This window comes from Delphinus delphis, chromosome 8 (genome assembly GCF_949987515.2).
Source record: "Delphinus delphis chromosome 8, mDelDel1.2, whole genome shotgun sequence".
NCBI classification, from domain to species: domain Eukaryota; kingdom Metazoa; phylum Chordata; class Mammalia; order Artiodactyla; family Delphinidae; genus Delphinus; species Delphinus delphis.
Window position 1 is genome coordinate 89149089 of NC_082690.1, and position 18760 is coordinate 89167848.

The 18760-nt window shown below is 39.0% G+C and overlaps 1 pseudogene; it reads left to right on the forward strand.

Annotated features, from left to right (window-relative positions):
- LOC132430299 (suppressor of SWI4 1 homolog pseudogene) overlaps nucleotides 1–18458 on the forward strand; it is a 31321-nt pseudogene extending 12863 nt beyond the window's left edge.
- The last annotated feature ends 302 nt before the right edge of the window (nucleotides 18459–18760 follow it).

The following is an 18760-nucleotide window of genomic DNA, read 5'->3' on the forward strand; positions in this document are numbered from 1 at the left end:
GAAATATTAAATGAAGGCAAAGAAAAATCTCATTAACTGAAAGAGGGAAAATACCAATCTCTCTCTGGTCTCAGGAGTCTATCTTCATGTCCCTGACTCGATACCATGAAGCAGCCCTGCAAGTCTGCTCATGTCAGGATAAGAGACAGTGGTGTCTGTGGTGCTTGGCTGTGATATATGTCTGCCAGCTTGGATTGCCAAGGTCTCTGTCAGCTCTGGCGTGGCAGCTAAAAGAAGCCTTTTCTTCTCACCTGAGTTCTTTCAACACATTTGCTATGGAGAAAAATTCTCCCTTTCCACCACTTGACTAAAGGTTTCTTATTTGCCTTAACTCGTTATTCACATTTCCATAATGTTGGATAATCGCAAACCACATAAAAACATTTTGATGTGCAGCCATATATATATGGTAATCTCACTGAATGACATTTGCTCAGCAGCACTGCATTGCTGTTGATGAATAATACATGGTATTACATTTTATACATGGAGGAAGAGGAATTAGAAATCGGGAAAGAAAAAGCTCTCTTCAGTTATTCCAATCACTCCTTGCTATGATGTGCTGCTGAGTGTCACACGTTTTAAAATGAACATACAAAATGTACGAATTTTGTATTTATTTCAGATTATTGTACAAAATGTAATCACAAAAATGCCAAGATAGACTGTAGGGTATCTCTTGACACATGGATATAATGATGAGAATAGTTATTAGGCAGCACATCTGCTTATCCTCATACATGAATGGAAGACACGTAGCATAAACGTCATCACTTTTCATTGCAGTACCTATGGCAGCATCACTAACTGACCATGAAATGCTTTTGACTGAATCCAGAGGTGGAAAAATGCCATCTTAACACAGTGCCCAGGCAGTCCCTACCAAACGTTGTTGGCAAAGTAAAACTTCTTTGCTATAACTGACCCACAAATTTGGAGGCTGTGGAGGAGTGCAGGAGCCTGCAGCTCTGGCTGAGGTCAGACAGCAACAGTCTGACCGCACTGGAAATTTCTTCAGTGTCAAAACAGTATACAGACTTTTAAAATCCAGTGAGATATTATCCATATCTCCTCATTCTGTCATATTGTGATCAATTTCCCAATGGTTCTCCTCTGTCACCTAATTTAGTTAACGATTTTATAGAGTGCCCATAATATTAGGTATGTCAGTCAAACACCTGCCCTGCCAACCTCCCCTTCAAAACCTACAAATTAAGTTTATTTCTGCATTAAATGATTCATGGCAGTAGGTTCCTGTTTGGGATGCCATACTAAACTTCTCAAGATGCTGAGATCTTAACTTGTAGGTACGTCTATGGAAATTTGTACCAGAGTAAATTACTGTGTGTTTAAATCAACTCTCACAATTGATTATTACATTAAATCATTCTCTAGAGTCTAGGAAGAGTTAAACATGCACATATGGGCAGAAGTTTGGAGGCGGGAGTTGGTAAGAGAAAGACAAAGACTGGTGTCAATAGTTGAGCAGATGAAATCATTTTTGCCTTTGCTCTGAATACTTTGCAAATATATCCCTCTAGAAAAAGGCAAAACAAGACTTTGGGAACTTCAATCTTACATAATTTGGGGGACATCTCCAAGAAAAAAGACCAAAAAATTACAAATTCACAGTTAGGTATAGAGCTTTAGAAGGGGCACATGCAAGTAAAGAGACCTGAAACTTAAGCATTATTAACTTCATGGTCGATCTGGTAAACCAGAAACAAAAATAGACTCTAGTAAACTAGAAACAAAAATAGTAATTTGCACAAATATGTGTAATAGAGTGAGAGGTGGGACCTTTATAGTCATCCTGGGGATTTGACGACTGCCCCCAAGTTTGAGTAAATTATGGAGACTGTTCCTACATTTTAACAAGTGTGGCTACACACATCTCTGTTGGGCTAATTGAAGAGGAGACCAAATTCACTTTACAGAAAATATCCATCTTCTACATATACATGAGTAAAACAGAAGCGTATTCCACAGAGACTTCCTTGAAGAGAATATGTGAAAGACAGAGTTTTTGTGCACTTCCCTCCCCTTCCAGTAAGTGAAGAGCTGTGTTTTACCTTATCTCAAGCCAAGTGATTGGGGCAAATGGAAAACATTCATAGAGATAAGACGAGAGTGAGAGAGTGAAAGAGAGATTCTCCTGTAGGCTCAGTAGCTGAGACTGTTGTATGGATAGGACTCTGGGCGTCGAGGTGAGAGTAACATGGGGGAAGAGACCAAGAAGTTTGAATGACGTCAGCCATATAGTGCATTACCATGTCAGAATGGTTTAGAGTGAAGGCTCCTGTGACTAGTCTCCTAAAATCCTTCAATGTACATCCGATAAAAGACCCAACATTTGGATCTCTGACTCAGCAATCACCAGAGGACTATAGCCAGCATTAACCAAGTAAAAGGACTTTGCTAATTTCTTTCTCATCCTTTCTCTCCTCTCCCTTACCTCACAAAGTCTGTGGAGTGGAGAGGAACCATGCCAAAAGCCTTTCTTCCCCTTGCTGGTTCCCAAACATTTAGTCAATCTTGAACAGGGGTAGGGAGAAAATGCTTGAATTGTGTGAGAGGTGGGTTTTGATTTAGATTATACTAGATATTTTTATCCTGAAAATGACACTCTTCTAAAACCTAGAAGTTATCAGAAAAGCAATCTATCTGTTAAAAATATCCAGGGAGAGGGGATGGAGATCTCACGGAGGATATGTGAAGGCCCTGGTGGTAGGAAAACAAAATTATTTTCTGACTGTATCCTACCAAGTTTAGGGTGTTTATTAAACCTGTTAGACATCCTTATTTACTTTTATTAAATGTTTTGCCACATAGCATTCAATTGTGTCCAATTTTCTTCTCCACTGGAGCTATGTTCTATTGTTAGCCTGCTATGATGAAAATTCATTATTTTAATAAAGCCATATAAGAGCTATATTTGAAGTAAAATACATGAACTTTTAGAGTGTTTTATTCACTAGGTGAAACAAATCCTCTAAAAAGCCCTCCACAAAAGCACTGAAGAATTACATTAAGAAATAATTAAATTTGCTGATGACACCAAGTTTTAATCCATTCCCTCACCCTGGCTGGTGCAATGTTTGTCATTTCACTGGAATTATACTGCTGTGCACCACCAGATGTTACAAGCATACCTTTGGGTAGTTTTATTACACATAAAAGCTTGTGTAGAAAGGGGTTATGTTAACAAAGACTGTTTCATGACAAAGATCCAAAAAATGTCATTTACAACTGTTTATTGCGCTTGTATATGAGCAGTGCTAAAGAAATATAGCCATTTGTTAGTTGATATATCTGACTCTTCATTGATTCAAGGAAACCCAGTTATTTAACACTGTGGTGTTCTATATTCTTCAAGTTTTAATTTAATTTAATTTATTTATTTATTTTGTGGTACGCGGGCCTCTCACTGCCGTGGCCTCTCCAGTTGCGGAGCACGGGCTCCAGACGCGCAGGCTCAGCGGCCATGGCCCACGGGCCCAGCCGCTCCGCGGCACGCGGGATCCTCCCGGACCGGGGCATGAACCCGCGTCCCCTGCATCGGCAGGCGGACTCCCAACCACTGCCCCATCAGGGAAGCCCTAGGTTTAATTCTTTAAATGTAAAAAGTTACATAGAATTTATTTCAGTAGTAAACATTACCCTTCAGGGCCATGAATTCTGTGTGCACTTAAATATTCCAAGGTGAGATTTTTATCACTACCATTAAAAAAATTAACATAAAATTTTACCTTATGAGGTATTAGGATGATTATGAATATAAAGATGATGTTGACCTGCTCACAGTGCTTTAACTGATACTTTTATGAGCCCTTTATTGGTTAAAATTTCACTTGTGTATATTATTTCACTTTATCCTCATGACAATTTGATCTATAACTAGTTGGTCACAGATACCATAAACTTGAGATTTGACATCCAGAGAGGTCAGATAAATTTCTAAGACCATGTAAGTTAGAACCAGAAAACGGTAGAGCCATTTCTAATTCTAAACCTCATGAGCTCCTAAAACTGAATCCCACGCTCACTCCCTTTCACCATCACAAATATACCTGCCCTTAAGGAACTTGGTCTAAACAAGGGATATTAAGCAAGAACATATTTATCCTCAAGGCCAGCTACTAACTAAAGGTTATTGAGATCTGTACAAAGAGAATATCTGGGTAACTACTGGTGATTCCTGGTAGTAGGGATGAGGAAAAGTTTAGTAGCATTTAAAATAAGCCTTGGGCTTCCCTGGTGGCGCAGTGGTTGAAAGTCCACCTGCCGATGCAGGGGACATGGGTTCGTGCCCCGTCTGGGAGGATCCCACATGCCGTGGAGTGGCTGGGCCCGTGAGCCATGGCCGCTGGGCCTACGCATCTGGAGCCTGTGCTCCACAACGGGAGAGGCCACGACAGTGAGAGGCCCGCGTACTGGAAAAAAATAAAAATAATAAAAAAATAAAATAAAATAAAATAAGCCTTGAAGGATATTTTAATTCCTTAAAAGTGGAGGACCAACTACTAACATTTTCCTGCCATAGAATAGTAGGTGGAGGCTGAGCAACCCTGTTTTCCAAGTTGAGGATAAAAAATGAGAGCCGTGGAGTGCTTACGTAGCTGGAATTTGCAGGGCATACATTGTAAAAGAGAGAGCTGTACAGAGGGAACGCTTCAGAAGTCTGTGTGGTCATTCATTGTGGATCCTTGGCCAAGAGCTGGGCTGCACACGTGCAAGGTGAGATTCTCTGAGGCCCAGCAGAGATTCCCTGCTGTGAGGCTGAAAGCTGAATGATACCAGAAGTTGTGCAGTGCTGGGACTGTAGGTTGTGTAGTTCTGAGAGACACTGGCCTTCCAGTCCAACCATAATGGAAAGACCATGCTGAGCACCTTTTGTATACAATGTTAAGTCCTAGAAAGGTCACACCGCAGTGGTGAGGATGCCTTACTACAGTGAGGAACTTCTCTAAGGCCAAGTTCTGAATGGCAATAAATCTACCCTAACAAAGGATATAACTAAGCCTGGAAGGACCAAAAAGACCTGTCAGCAATTTAACTGCCTGCTAAAAGTCAAAATACTTTTTAAAAGGTGGCATAAGTTAGGCTCCCTTCACTATATGACACAATGTGAATATTACGTTTGTTAAAAATTCATGGATAGCCAAAAATTATGAAAACATGATCCACTTCCAATTTTTTTAAAAAAGGTGATAAACACAAATGTTGGTATTAGCATACAAAGAGTTTAAAAGCAGTTATTATTAATATGTTTTAAAACAAAGGAAAAAAGTAATTGGTGATAAAGAGTAAACAAATGGCAAATCTCAGAATAGTAACAGAAGCTATATAAAGAACCAAATAGAAATTCTAGAATTGCAAAATACAATATCTGAAAATAAATTACAGGATAAACTTATTAGAACCAGAGTCAGGAAATGAAAGGGACATTAGACTTGAGACATTCAATAGAAATTATTCAGTCTGAAGAATACAGGGGAAAATGTTGGAAAAATGAACTAACAAAACATTAACTCAGTGACCTGTAGTTAATCTCAAAAAATGTAACCTAATGTAATTTAAGTCCCAGTAGGAGATGAGAGAGGGGATGGTCAATGAGAATATTTGAAACATAATTGCCAAAACTTTGCTAAATTCATAAGAAACATCAATTTATATACTAAGACTTGTTGATTTCCCATCTCAAGAAGGTTAAATATTAAAAAAAAAAATCATGACATGGTACACCATACCTAAGTATGCTGAAAACTGAAAATAAAGAGAAAATCTTAAAATCAGGCAGAGAAAAAGAAACATTAGATATAGAACAACAAGATTATGAAGGATTGGTGACTTCTCATTGGAAACAAGGCAGGCAAAGGAAAATGGATCAACATATTTAAAGTTCTGGATATAAAACAGTGCTGAATGGTCAACCTAAAATTCTGAAAGTAATGACAATATCCCTTAAAAAGACAGAAATAAAGGTATTTCAGATAATGACAGCTGAGAAAAACTGTCAGCAGCACACCTGAATTTCAGGAAAGAGGAACTTTTGAGATTGAAGACAAATTACAGCAGATGGAAACTTAGATCGTCCATAAGGAATGAAAAACAGAGGAAATGGTAAATATGTAGATAAATATAAAATACATTTTTTCTTTTAATTTTTCTAAAGATGATTAAAATAAAACGTATAACATTATATTGCCAGATTTCATAAGCAGATGTAAAATATATGAAAACAATAACACTAAGGATGGGAGGTAAATGGAATTTCACTACTGTTTTGACATTTTACTTGTAATTTTATAATACTGAACCTAGGTAAACTTGGGTAAGATGCATATCATTACCCCTAGGAAAACTAATAAAATTATAATTTAAAGAAATACGGCTAAAAAGTCTATAAAGAAGATAGAATAATAAAATGTATTTGATCAACTCCAAAGCTGTCAGGAAAGGAGAAGAAGAAAGCCAAAAGCAGATAGTATCACTAAAGAACACATTGCAAATAACTGAATTAAACCAAACTATACAATTAATGATATTAAATATAAATGTACTAAGCATTGTAATTAAAAAGCAGAGATGGTCAGACTGGATAAAAAAGACCCAACTATTTTGTGGTATCAAGAGCAAGCACTTTACATACAAAGATAGAAGTAGGCTGAATGTAAAAGGATGGAACTACACACTAGGAAAACACTAAGCATAAGAAATATGGTGTGGTTATATTAATATCAGACAAAGTTAACTTAAAATAAAAAAGATAAATAGGAACAACTCAGAATCATAAAATAACTAATTCATCAAGAAGATATATAAATCCTAAATGTCTATGAATCTAATAACAGAACTATAAGACACATTAAGAAAACAAAACTAGATAGAAAAATAGACAAATGCACATTCATAGTTGCATAGTTAACACCCTATTTTCAGTAATGGGTAGACAATTGAGACAAAAGTATCAATAGCGATATATAGATACAGAAGTAGTGATGGGATATATAGTGACATAGAAGAACTGAACATGCAATTACATAACTTGATTACATTTAATTTATAAAACATTAAACCTAATAATTGTAAAATGCATGCTCTTTTCAAGTGTACATGCAGTGTATACCAAGATGGACCATATACTGGGCCATAACATGAGTTAAAATACAGTGCAGAGGTATCTGGTCTGCCTGGATAATTCCATGCACACCACATTAGTCCACTATATAAAGATATCACGTTGATCAGACTAAGCAAAAAGTGGCAAGTGTGCTGGATGTCTTGGTAAGGCATGTACAATCTTTAGGAAAGAAGATAAACTATGAAGATTCAAGAGCTTACCACATCAGTGAATTTTTCTAAATGCCCAGTGGTATGGTGCATGCTAGGATCTCTCTCCAGAGGGGCACCTTTTACCTGCCTACAAAGTAGGGTCTAAATTCACAAGTAAGCAAAATGACCTGGCCAGTTGACATTAACTAGTTTCTTCATTGGTCACCTCGCTGCTGGGATAGTGGGCACATGGGAGGAGGAGCCATGATGGCAAGAATGGATGCTATACATAGGCTCAATAACATGGGCTCCAAGGCTGAGGTGGCTATTGCTGCTGCCATATGTCCAACTGCCGTTGACCAAAACCTACACTGGGTTCCCAATATAGCACCATCTTTTAAGGGATGGTCATTTAATTGCTTCAGAAAGGACAGTAATTCACCTTGAATGGAATCAACACGTATTCTGGGATTGAGTTTTTCTTTCCTCCTTACAGGGTTTTAGCCAGTACCATTCCCAAGGATTTACTGTTTGGTTCGCATATGGGATTACACATAAAACTGCATTATACTAAGGGATACATTTTATAGCTACTTTAGTTATCTATGGTGGCATAAAAATGCACCCAAATTTAGTGGCTTAAAAAAATAAACATGTATTTATTACACAGTTTTTTTGGGTCAGGAGTCTGGGAGTTGCTTAGCTAGATGGTTATAGTAGCTAAGGTTGTACTCAACATGTCACCTGAGGCTTTAGTCATCTGAAGGATTAATTGCATGTGGAGATCTATTTCCACGATATCTCACTCACGTACCTGGTCAGTAAGCACTGGTTTTTGTAGGGATCTCAATTCCTTGTGACATGGAACCTGTATAAGGTTGTCTGGACTTCTTTGGACGCTGATAAGTGCTTCTGCCTGAGCAAATGATCTATTAGGGAGCAAGGTGGAAGGAGCATGTTAGTGGAATAGCTCTGGAAGTCACATAGCATCATTTCCACAATATCCTATTGGTTATATTGGTTAACTCCATTCAGTGTGAGAGAAGACTATAGAAGAGGATGAATACATGGAAGTAAAACTCAACAGGTACCATCTTGGAGGTTGGCCTTCATAAGAACCAGTAATGGTGAGGCAGTGGGTACATGACTCTACTTTTCTTTGGGGGGGAGGGCGGATAATTTTAATGCATTTTCCAAATTAAATGAAAGGACAAGACCATACTGTAGATACAAACTTAAGACAATTTTATGATTCTAAGACAATTTAGAATCATAAAATGTGAGGTGGACTAGTGAAATTCCATGTTTGGATTAGGAAAATTTTACAGTAATAATGTAGGTGCTTCCTTTTCTAAAACTAAAAAAAAGAAAAGCTATTGCATAAATTAAAGCATGTGGTCATGGGATTCACTGGTCTTATCACTTACAATACTCCACAGAAGTACAGATTCACACTGATAGAGTGATGGAATGGTCTTTTGAAGGCAAAGATGAGGTTCCCACTTTGAGATGTTATGCTACAAGAATGATGCTCCATCCAACCAGGACGCAATGGCCTTATATGATGCTGTTTCCCAAACAAGTAGAATACCTGGGTTCAGTAGTCAAAGTATAGTAGTAGTAGCCCTACTTGTCATCATTCTCAGTGACCTGTTCGGGGAATCTGTACTTCATGTTTCCATGAATCTAGCCTCTATGGGTCCAGACTCTCTTTGTTACAATGACTTTTTCCTCTGAATTGCTCTGGTCAAAAAATCAATTCACTCTATGTATGGTTCTATTTCTAGTCTCTCAACCCCAATCAATTGACCATGTGTTTATCCTTCCACCAATACCATCCTATCCTGATAACTGTGGCTTATAGAGTAAAACTTGAAATCAAGTAGTGTAACTTGTAACTTTTTCTTCCCAAAGAAAAAAAGGCTATTCTAGATCCAATGCATTTTTATGCACATTTTTAGAATCAACTTGTCATTATCATGAGAAATCTATTTCGATTTTACTAGAATTGCACTGAATCTACGGATGAACTTGGAGAAAATGGACATCCAACTTAGCTTGGGTTCTGTGTGATATGGGTTCTGACACATTGATATTTACACCGATGAGATTTATTGGTGAGTCCTCTTGAGAACAATTCTTCAGGGGCAGAGATGCAGGTCTGGGCAACAGAACAGGTTGACCCATGATACATCTCCTACAGAGGCCACAGTCAATTGCTTTGAGAGCTCTGGAATGGGACCATATATTCAGAATTTGCTTGTGATAGTCACCACATCATACTAAGTCCACATTGTTGCCAAACAGACACTGATGAAGTTGTCAGAAAAAATAAATACAAAAGAAAATATAAAACAAATTAAAGTTAATACCGAGCAGATATTTGTAACTACAAATATTTTTAAAATCCTAGCTTCCACACTGATAAGACAATAAGCTAGCTGTGAAGGAATAAGCATTATTTAACCAGGTTTGTGAAGCATATCTTTCTCAAGCCTCTATTTCTTCTGTTTTTTTTTTCAGACATCAATTCTCCTTTTAGTAATTTAAGAATTGACTAGAGACAATTAAGCTTGCAGCTGTTTATAAGAACTTGCATCTTGATTTTCAATGTAAAAAACTTATGTCATTTTATTTTCTCAAATTCCAAGAGAATAAAACATACTGTTACTGTTCCAAACTGGATTACAATGTGTCAAGTTCAAAGGTTTAGAAGGAATTTATTGAGGAGGTGATCACATAGTGTGTTTTATGATTTGCTACAAATTCTGTGGTCACAACATATTAGGGTAAAGTGCTTACTGAGCATTATTAAAAGTTTGATATTGTCACTTTGCCCATTGTTATAGAATCTGGTAGATAGAATGGTAATTCCCCAGAGAGCGATCTATCCCAAGGACTGCATCACTGCTGATTTATTTCCATTTAAGATGGTGTTGGTTGTACCCGGGGCCTGCTTATTTTCAATTATTGCTGTTGGAGGGAGACACGTTCTCTGCTCCCTCTAACTGGAAAATACGCTGTCACTTGGCATATCCCATTCTTAAATTCTGAACTCAGATATCATACCCTTCATGAAGCTGTCACTTTATCTCTTTTCCTCCAGTCCTTTTCTCTTCTGAATTCCAATATATTTATTTGTAGATGACTTTATTCCCTACAAACTGATTGCAGGCATCATATGCTAGGAATGTTGTTTTCTAATTAGTATCCTCCACAGTGTCTAGGAAAATACCATACATGAGACATTTAGTGACTCAATGAATTAATCTTATCCAAGGTAGGTAAACAGAGATAATATATAAAAAAAAGAAAAAGAAATGTAAATTGGTTTATTAGAGTACAGTTTTTTTCTATCCAAACAATATGTCAAAAATATTTGGGTTTAATATTTTTAAAGTGAATTAAGGTATTAAAGTGGATTATAAATATGTGAAACAGGTGGCAGAGAATTTTGGTTACTAAAGACTGCAGAAGGAGAAATTTGTATTTTATGAAATAACAAATCCAGTATGTATTTCAATTACCAAAACAGCATACAATGTGTATTTATCACAATATGTTCAGATGTACTCTAATCAAATGAAGTAAATCGCTCGGTTAAAATATTTTCAGATATCTGAAGTGCAACATTAGCCAATATTTTACAGGCAAAGATGTGTCTATAGCCATTTTGTTAAATGCCTAAGAACTGTTAGGTCTTCTCCAATTAGAAGACTTTTTCTGTAAGGCCAGACCTCTAGCAGTAGCTGTGCCTTCCACATTTGGAGCTTGGGGACCCTGACCCTCCTTCTTAGCCTCAGGTCTCACTGAATTCTGGAAACTATTCTGTCCACTTGCCCCTTCAGTCCTCAGCATAAAACTAATACAGGTTAGTCTCCTTTCAAAAAGTTCATTTCTAATGGAAAGCCGGGTCTCCTACTTCTGCCACCTACTTAAGCATCTGTAACCTGCTCCTACACTAACCTGTCTATAGTGGCTCTTCTATCAGAGATCATTGTCAACCTACTCAGATGTTAAATGAAGCCATGAATTTTTCTTTGTCCACTTGGATGTTATTAGCCCTGCTCCTTTTTCATGAAACTATCTCCTTCCCTATTTCCCATGAATTTGTTCATTTTCATTCTACCCTTTTCACCGATACCTCCATACACATCACATCCTCTTGTTACTTTCTCCCCTCCCACTGCATAGTTCTGGCTATATCCAAAGTCACATTTTCAATACTATTTCAGCTTGAGTTATAACCTCATGGGAATGACTTCTAAATACTTACCATTACTAACTTTTAAACTTTGGCTTGCACTTTTGTCTGGTTGCTGGCTATCTATTTTTGATGCCATAAAAATCACTCCACCTACATCCTTAAGGCAAAATGATCTCACTGCAGCATCTCACAGCAGAACACAAACTTCAGCCCTTTTCTGACTGCCTAAGTTTAACACAGTTCTGTGCAGATGTTGAAAAATTAAAGACCATGGGTCAAATCCAGGCTGCCACCTGTTTGTATACAGCACGTAAGCAAACAATTTGTTAGACTTCAAACAGTTGAAAAAACTGAGGGGAGAATAATATTTCATGATGTAAAAATTTTATGAAATTAAAATTGTCTGTAAACAGCACTTTATTGGAATACAGCCATGCTTATTTGTTTATATGTTGTCTATAGCTCCTTCTGTCCTATAATGACAGTAGTTGCAACAGACACAATATGGGTTGCAAAGCTTATTTACATCTGGCCCTTTTGAGAAAAAGTCAGCAGACTCCTGGTTTAATGCATGAAGCCTGAGTTTAAGAGTAGAGGGACAGAGCTATATATAAATCTTAGATAATCTTTTCACTAAATGAAATCTCAGAGAAAGTTACTTAGCACTAATAAGCCTTTGTTTTCTTATCTGTAAATCAGAAGTACCAACAGTCACTTCCTTCTATAAGGCTTATTTCATCTCAAGCCTGAGACTATTACCATAGACTTTTAATTATTTTCTCAGTTTCTTCTTCCTAATAGGTGTGGTGAAGCAATGGCAGACAAAATATATTTTAATATGGTATCATCTCAGAAATATTTCATAATACCTCTGTTGTTCAAGCCTGCTTCAGATTCAAGTGAAACAATCTAACCTTGAATTAATTTAACCAAGTAAACATATTAAACAACTGTATTTAATTTTAGAATTTGCTTTTTTCTTTTTATACACATAGTACATATAAGCATATATGGTATATACTATCTATATAAAGTGTATTACACATATGGTGTTATAAAAATGGCTCCTTTAAAGTGATGTTGGAAAAACTGCCTTACCATCTTATAGTACTTACAAAAATAGAATCCAGTTTTATTTAAAGACCTAAGTGCGAAAGTTACAACTCCCTGACAATAGAAAAATGTAGGAAAACCTCTATGACCTCCAGTCTTGTAATTTATGAAACAATTTTATTCTAACTCTCTACAACATCAGGTCATTGGCAACACAGAAGCCCCTTTTTGTTCCCTCCAACAGTTTTTAGGGCACGGTAATTTTGTTTTCCTTGAAGTTGTTTTAAGATGCAACACTTTTTATGACAAGCCATAAGTACCCAATTATCTAAGATGAAGATTATATTTTAATTAATCCTCTATTTAAAAAAAACTTTGCACTCCCTTAAACTTCAAAGTATCTTTTGTTTTATTTTGTTAGTTTTTCTATATTCCTCATCCCCTTGACTATCTGTGCTGGGCTACACCCTGCAGGCCTGCAAGCCCTGTAGCTGCCCAGGCTCAAGACAGAAGAAAGAGCAGAGAGACAGCGACAGAGACATCAACAGCTTATTGGACATGGGATATTACATATCCAAACCCAAGGTTCTGGAGCGACAGCTCACCGTGGGCAGCAGAGGACAGGCAGGACACAGTAGCAATCTTTGCTACTTGGGGGAGAAGGAGGCTATCATTTATAGGGGGAATTGATTTCAGGTTGGCTCATCAGTTACCAGGGAAACAAGCAGCTGGGCCAAGCAGGTAGGTGGTTACTAATTAAGCCCCATAATTAAGAGGAGTCATGTGAGTGAAGCAGACACTGGTTGAGCAGGGAATGTACAGAGCAAGAGAACAACCATCTCAAGTGGCATATATACTGATATCTCTCTATACATGCTGATCTCTCTAAATTATATATATGCACATAGTATACATAAATATACCTATAAGTAATAGATGCATATATTGGACACATATTACGGATTCCTTATAGTAGCAAGAAGCAATCAATTAGATTTATAATTCACAACAGGGATAGATCCTAAAACAACATTTTTTGAATTAAAAAAAAAGACACCTCTCTCTCTCTCTCTATATATATATATATATACACATATCACTCAGTATATACGAGTTGATAACTTGATAACTCACTCTCTTGGTCCTCAAAGTCTACAGTCAAATAAGGGGAAATGGGAGTAAAAAACCAAAGCAAAATTAATGTATGTGTGTATATCTATCATATACAGTATATATGAGGATAGCAATAGGTTCATATTCGTAGGTACTATGGATCACAACCAAAAGGAAGTTTTAAGTACTTTGTAAAAGAGCTACAGATCATAAGACAAACTTCTGCCATGATGTTATGGTAGAAATTAACATAAATATGGAGCTTACATAGTTCACATCGAGTACCTAACTTGTATAGCTTAAGGTTAGTGCTAAGTGTTCCCCTATCATTTTATCAGTATAAATTCTAACAAGGACTATGGTGTGCATGCATTCAAGGGATACAGAATTATTCTTTGGAAAATTTGGCTAAGGTAATGAGATTTCAGGAAAAAATATTTAACCTTTAAATTGACTTAGTTATTTATTTATAGGTTACTTAGGTTTTCTTTTTATTACTGTGCTTACCTTTTTCCCTTTAATTTCATTTTAAGAAATGACCACTCTGCCCCTCCCCCAAGGCTATTTCCACCTGTGCCCGTTTTAATTAAATCTATTATTGACTCAACTTGCACTTGTGTTATATAATTTCTCCTGTGTAATTGGAAATTGTTTTATTCAATAATTATCAAAAGGATGATTCAGAGATGCTGGCTTTACTGAAATGTGTGTGGAGGAGTGTTTCATGTAAAGCAGAGCAATCTTTTTATTTCAGGCTCCTTTCATTATATTAAGTTCCAGGAGCTGTTATTTAAACGAAGTTGAAAGAGAACCTATTTACTGGCTGGCAATCATAGACTGAGCATTTGGAGTTCTTGTGGTTTGATCTCACTGTGTATTATTTGAATAGAATGCATCAAGTGAAATATGGGGAAGTACAAGATAAATAATTGGCAAACATAAAGGTAAAATACAAAGATGCTGTCTGCATATTTTGCCTTTGCATCATGGTCCTGATATATTACAAATGTATTCAAGCATGTGTTCAAAGTATTCAGTAGTTCACAAATAATTTAGTGAGTCAGAATTAAAGCAATGTTCCCCTCCAAAGTACTCTTGCTGACTTCATAAGGGAAAATTTCAATGTTGATAAATATAGAACTTTTAATAATAAAGTGTTGTTTCAACTATATATCTTTGGATTATGTGCATTTTCTTGATGAATGTAACCAGTACTTTTCTGTGCATTATGAAGCGAAGAGTGGGGGTGGGTAATAGTATTAAAATCCTTTTACGTTTTACAAAGTTCTATTATATATATTTACCAATAATCTTATGTGGGTGTCTGGGCAGGTATTATTACTCTTCTGACTCCAGTTAAAATTTCTTGCATACATTACACTGCCATTCTTTTGCTTTTTGAAAATATAACCAAATAAATTTGCAATTATTGGAGTTATCAAACAGTCTGTAAATATAGGCCCATGTGAACCTCTAGTTTGTGATTAAATATATTTCAAAGGGAAAACTGAACAAATTATGCTACTTGGCAGCCAAATCTATTTATTGAAAAAATGGGTTATACAGAATGCTCAGGTGAACATTTCTGATATTAACACAGTTGCTGATTATACAAGGTCTGACAAGGAAAATAACTCTTGTCATATTCTAAGATGCTGGGTGGGAAGATCAGTTGTCATATAGGCGTTCCCACAAAGAAACTTCCTGGATAAAGAATATGAAAGGAAGGAGAAGAGATATTATGTTAGTGGGTTCTTTAAAGTTAGTATATAAGAGCTGGAATACATTCTCCTTCAGAAATCAAACTAAAGTTTTCCAAGAGAGTGTGGCAAGAACGCCACTTTCTTAGGGCATTTAAAGAGGTCAAAGAGGCAAGATGATATTGATAGAGATGGGGAGGGGTGAGACACAGTGGAATTGTGTCTGGGGACATCTTATGGAGTAGGTGCTTTCGAGTCAGGTTGACCTAGGTTTAAATCCTGGACCCATTACTTTTCAGTGATATGAATATAATAGCACGATCAAACCAAACATAAAATTCCAAGTGATAGGCCAGAGCAATATGAAGTTTGCAAAGGAAATATTTGAAAACAAGTGCATGATTCTAGAAGGCCCCCCAAGGACATAAAAACATTGAAAGAAAGGCCTGAGAGAGGATATGTGAGGGCTCCATCTTTGGAGAGAGTTATATGTGTGCTGTGACTCCCACCCCAAAGCAGAGGGATGAGGGTGCCTGTGGCCAACCTCAGTTCTAATGAGAAGGGCTTCCATGGGATCCCGTGTAGAGCCCGGTGTTTTCTATAATTGTAGAGGAGTAACACAGTGAACTCTTTTGAGGAATATAAAGGCTATAGCTCTCATATCAGCTTGAGCCAACAAGGTGGGGACAGGAAGGAGACAGGGGGCAAAAGGAGAAAGTGGGGGTGGGGAGAGATAGCCACTTGTGCGTTGAGCCACAGAAACACTTAGTGATGCCAGAACAAGGAGGTGGAAATGGTTCACCAGTACCAGGTGTCTGTGATTTGAACAAAGAGCCAGTCTGAAGTTGTAAACAAGCAGGACCCTGCGGGGCCTTCCCCGAACAGACTCCCCTCCCCCATGGCCTCTGCCCGCCTCTTCTTTGTAGAAAAACTTTAGCCTCCTAGGCCTTCCCGAAGTTCCAAAGAATGAATTTAATAAGAGAAGTGATAAAATGCAGAAACAAAGGAAAACAGTCAAGGAATGCAAAATAATAACAGTTTAGTCATAAAACAAAATCAAGGAACTTTAGTTCCTTCTCAAAGACTATAGATAATATTCTGAGCCACATGCTTTGAGCCGTTTTGCTGATACGGAAATCCCCACCAGGTGAAAGAAGTTACCTGTGCGCCGCCCACAAGCAGGTAGATCCCAGACCGGTTGGAACCAGCAGGTTGACAATGTTGACTCCCAGGTACCTCATCACCAACCAATCAGAAGAATGTCCAGGAGCTGATCACACACCCCACAACCCCCAACCCCTCCCGCACCCCGTCTTTAAGAACCTTTCCCTGAAGGCCATCAGGGAATTTGGGCCTTTTAAGCACTAGCTGCCTGGACTCTTTGCTCGATGCCCTGCAATAAACACTGCAACTTTCTTTCCTCACAACCTGGTGTCAGTACATTGGCTTTACTCTGGGCAGGTGAGCAGAACCGAGTTTAGTTCAGTAACAAAGCCATTTTAAACACTGATCAAAAGAACACCTAAAAACAACAAAAAACAAAAAACACCTGGAGGGGTGATGGAACCCACCCCCTGCCCCCAGCTGTGTAGAGCAGAATGGGGATGGGTGGATCCTGAATAAACCACAAAGGTGATCAGAGACGAAAACATGTGCTCTGAGCATTTGTCAAGGTGAACGGATTTCAAGCCTCCCCACAGCAATGCCTAATTTAACAAGAACTATATTTTACTCTTATCTGTTCTCCCCAACATAGCCCATCTTGTACCTCTGTCGGAAACCAGAAACCTCAGTTTTCTCGTATTTTGAAAGCCCTATGTGTATATAGCACAGTGGATTACCGGTTACTCTTCACAGTGGTGCAGGAGGTGAGCAGAGCGTGCTGGAAGCGGCAGACACAGGCAACTTCGTGGGAGAGACTGCGGGTGGCGGCACTCAAGGCGGCCGCTGGAGCCTAAGAGCACGCGCATGCGCCTGGGGGCACGCAGCTCAGCTATCGCGAGGCTCACGCTGCGCAGCCGCACTCCTTCGTGTTTAGCCGAGCTGCGGAGAGGCGGCAACCCACAGCTGCTCCGGCTGTTTGCACGGACTCGTGGAGCTGCTCACAGCCACCGCCTGCCTGCGGGGACGAAAGACAAACTCTTTGCAGGATTCTGTGGTACTGGCTGGGTCCTGTCGAGTCACATATTTACTGGTCTTGAGCAAAATGGAGACCAGTATTTACATTAAGCTGATGCACCTCCCTGGAGGCCCCACCTTGATCTTCCAGACGAACACGTACAAGCTGGTGGATGCTGTGGTTTCCTCGCTGTACCCGTGTGCTTGAGTGGCAGTTTGCCCATCCTTCCCTTCTGGTGCTGAGCAGCCTTGGCCCCCATGATGTGCACGTGAAGCTCATGGCCACCGTGTACCAGAACCTGTTTTTCCATCTATGTGCACAAGGCGAACGTGAACGCCGTCAAGCGCCAAATTCTCATCAACTACGGTCCCTACTCCCAGGAGCTGGAATCCCGCTATTATAGCATGAAAGTTGTTGTGGGAGCATGTTGCGGAATGATGAAGCTTCTCAGGAGATGAGCTCCCTGCAGGACATGGGTGAGTTCTGGCCATAGGCGTGCGCCTTTGAGGCAGAGCTGGATTGCGAGCGCAGTGTTACCGAGCTGCCCCAGGCGGCTGCCCGGCGCTACCAGTACTGGGCCTCGCATAACCTGCAGCACATTAGGACCCAGGAGGGTGTTGGGGAGGGGAACATGCTGTCCTGCAGTTTCCTTCACAAGACTTTGGGCGAACTGCAGGCCACCCTCGTAGCCAAGAAGGAGAAGCTGCAGCTCAAGGCCCAGAGGGAGGACAGGCAGGCCCAGAACTTCCAGAACAAGTAGGAGCAGTGAGAGACCCGTTAGAAGAAAATCCTGGGGGCATGAAGAGGGCACGGGCAGAGGCTAGTGGAGACTGTGATGCTGAGGACCCCGGGGGAACCCCTGGAAGCAGAGGGAGCCAGCCAGCAGGAGGAGGGGCAAGGTGAAACCCAGTATTCCCGTCAGGCGGTGGGCAAGGAGCCTGACACCAGTCCCGAAGGTGCACAGACAGCCCGCCGGGCCCTCAGGCTATAAGTAACCGTGAAGGAGCTGAGGGCAGACCGAGGCAGGGGCCTACATGGTGACTGGAGGCTTCCAAAGACCACTACTAAGAGCATTTTTACTCTTGTGAGTTGTTTTTTTTAATTGGTGTCTTTTTATCTCAGTTTGGTGATGATGTACTTTCCAGTGGGAGGTAAAATGACAGATATATAGGCAAAGTTAACTTTTCTACAAACTCTACGGCTCCAAAAGTTTGATTAGATTCAAAATGATTTCAGCAAAACCTTATTATAAACTTAGACATTGTTCGGTTGGCTGTTGTCTCCCATTCTCTT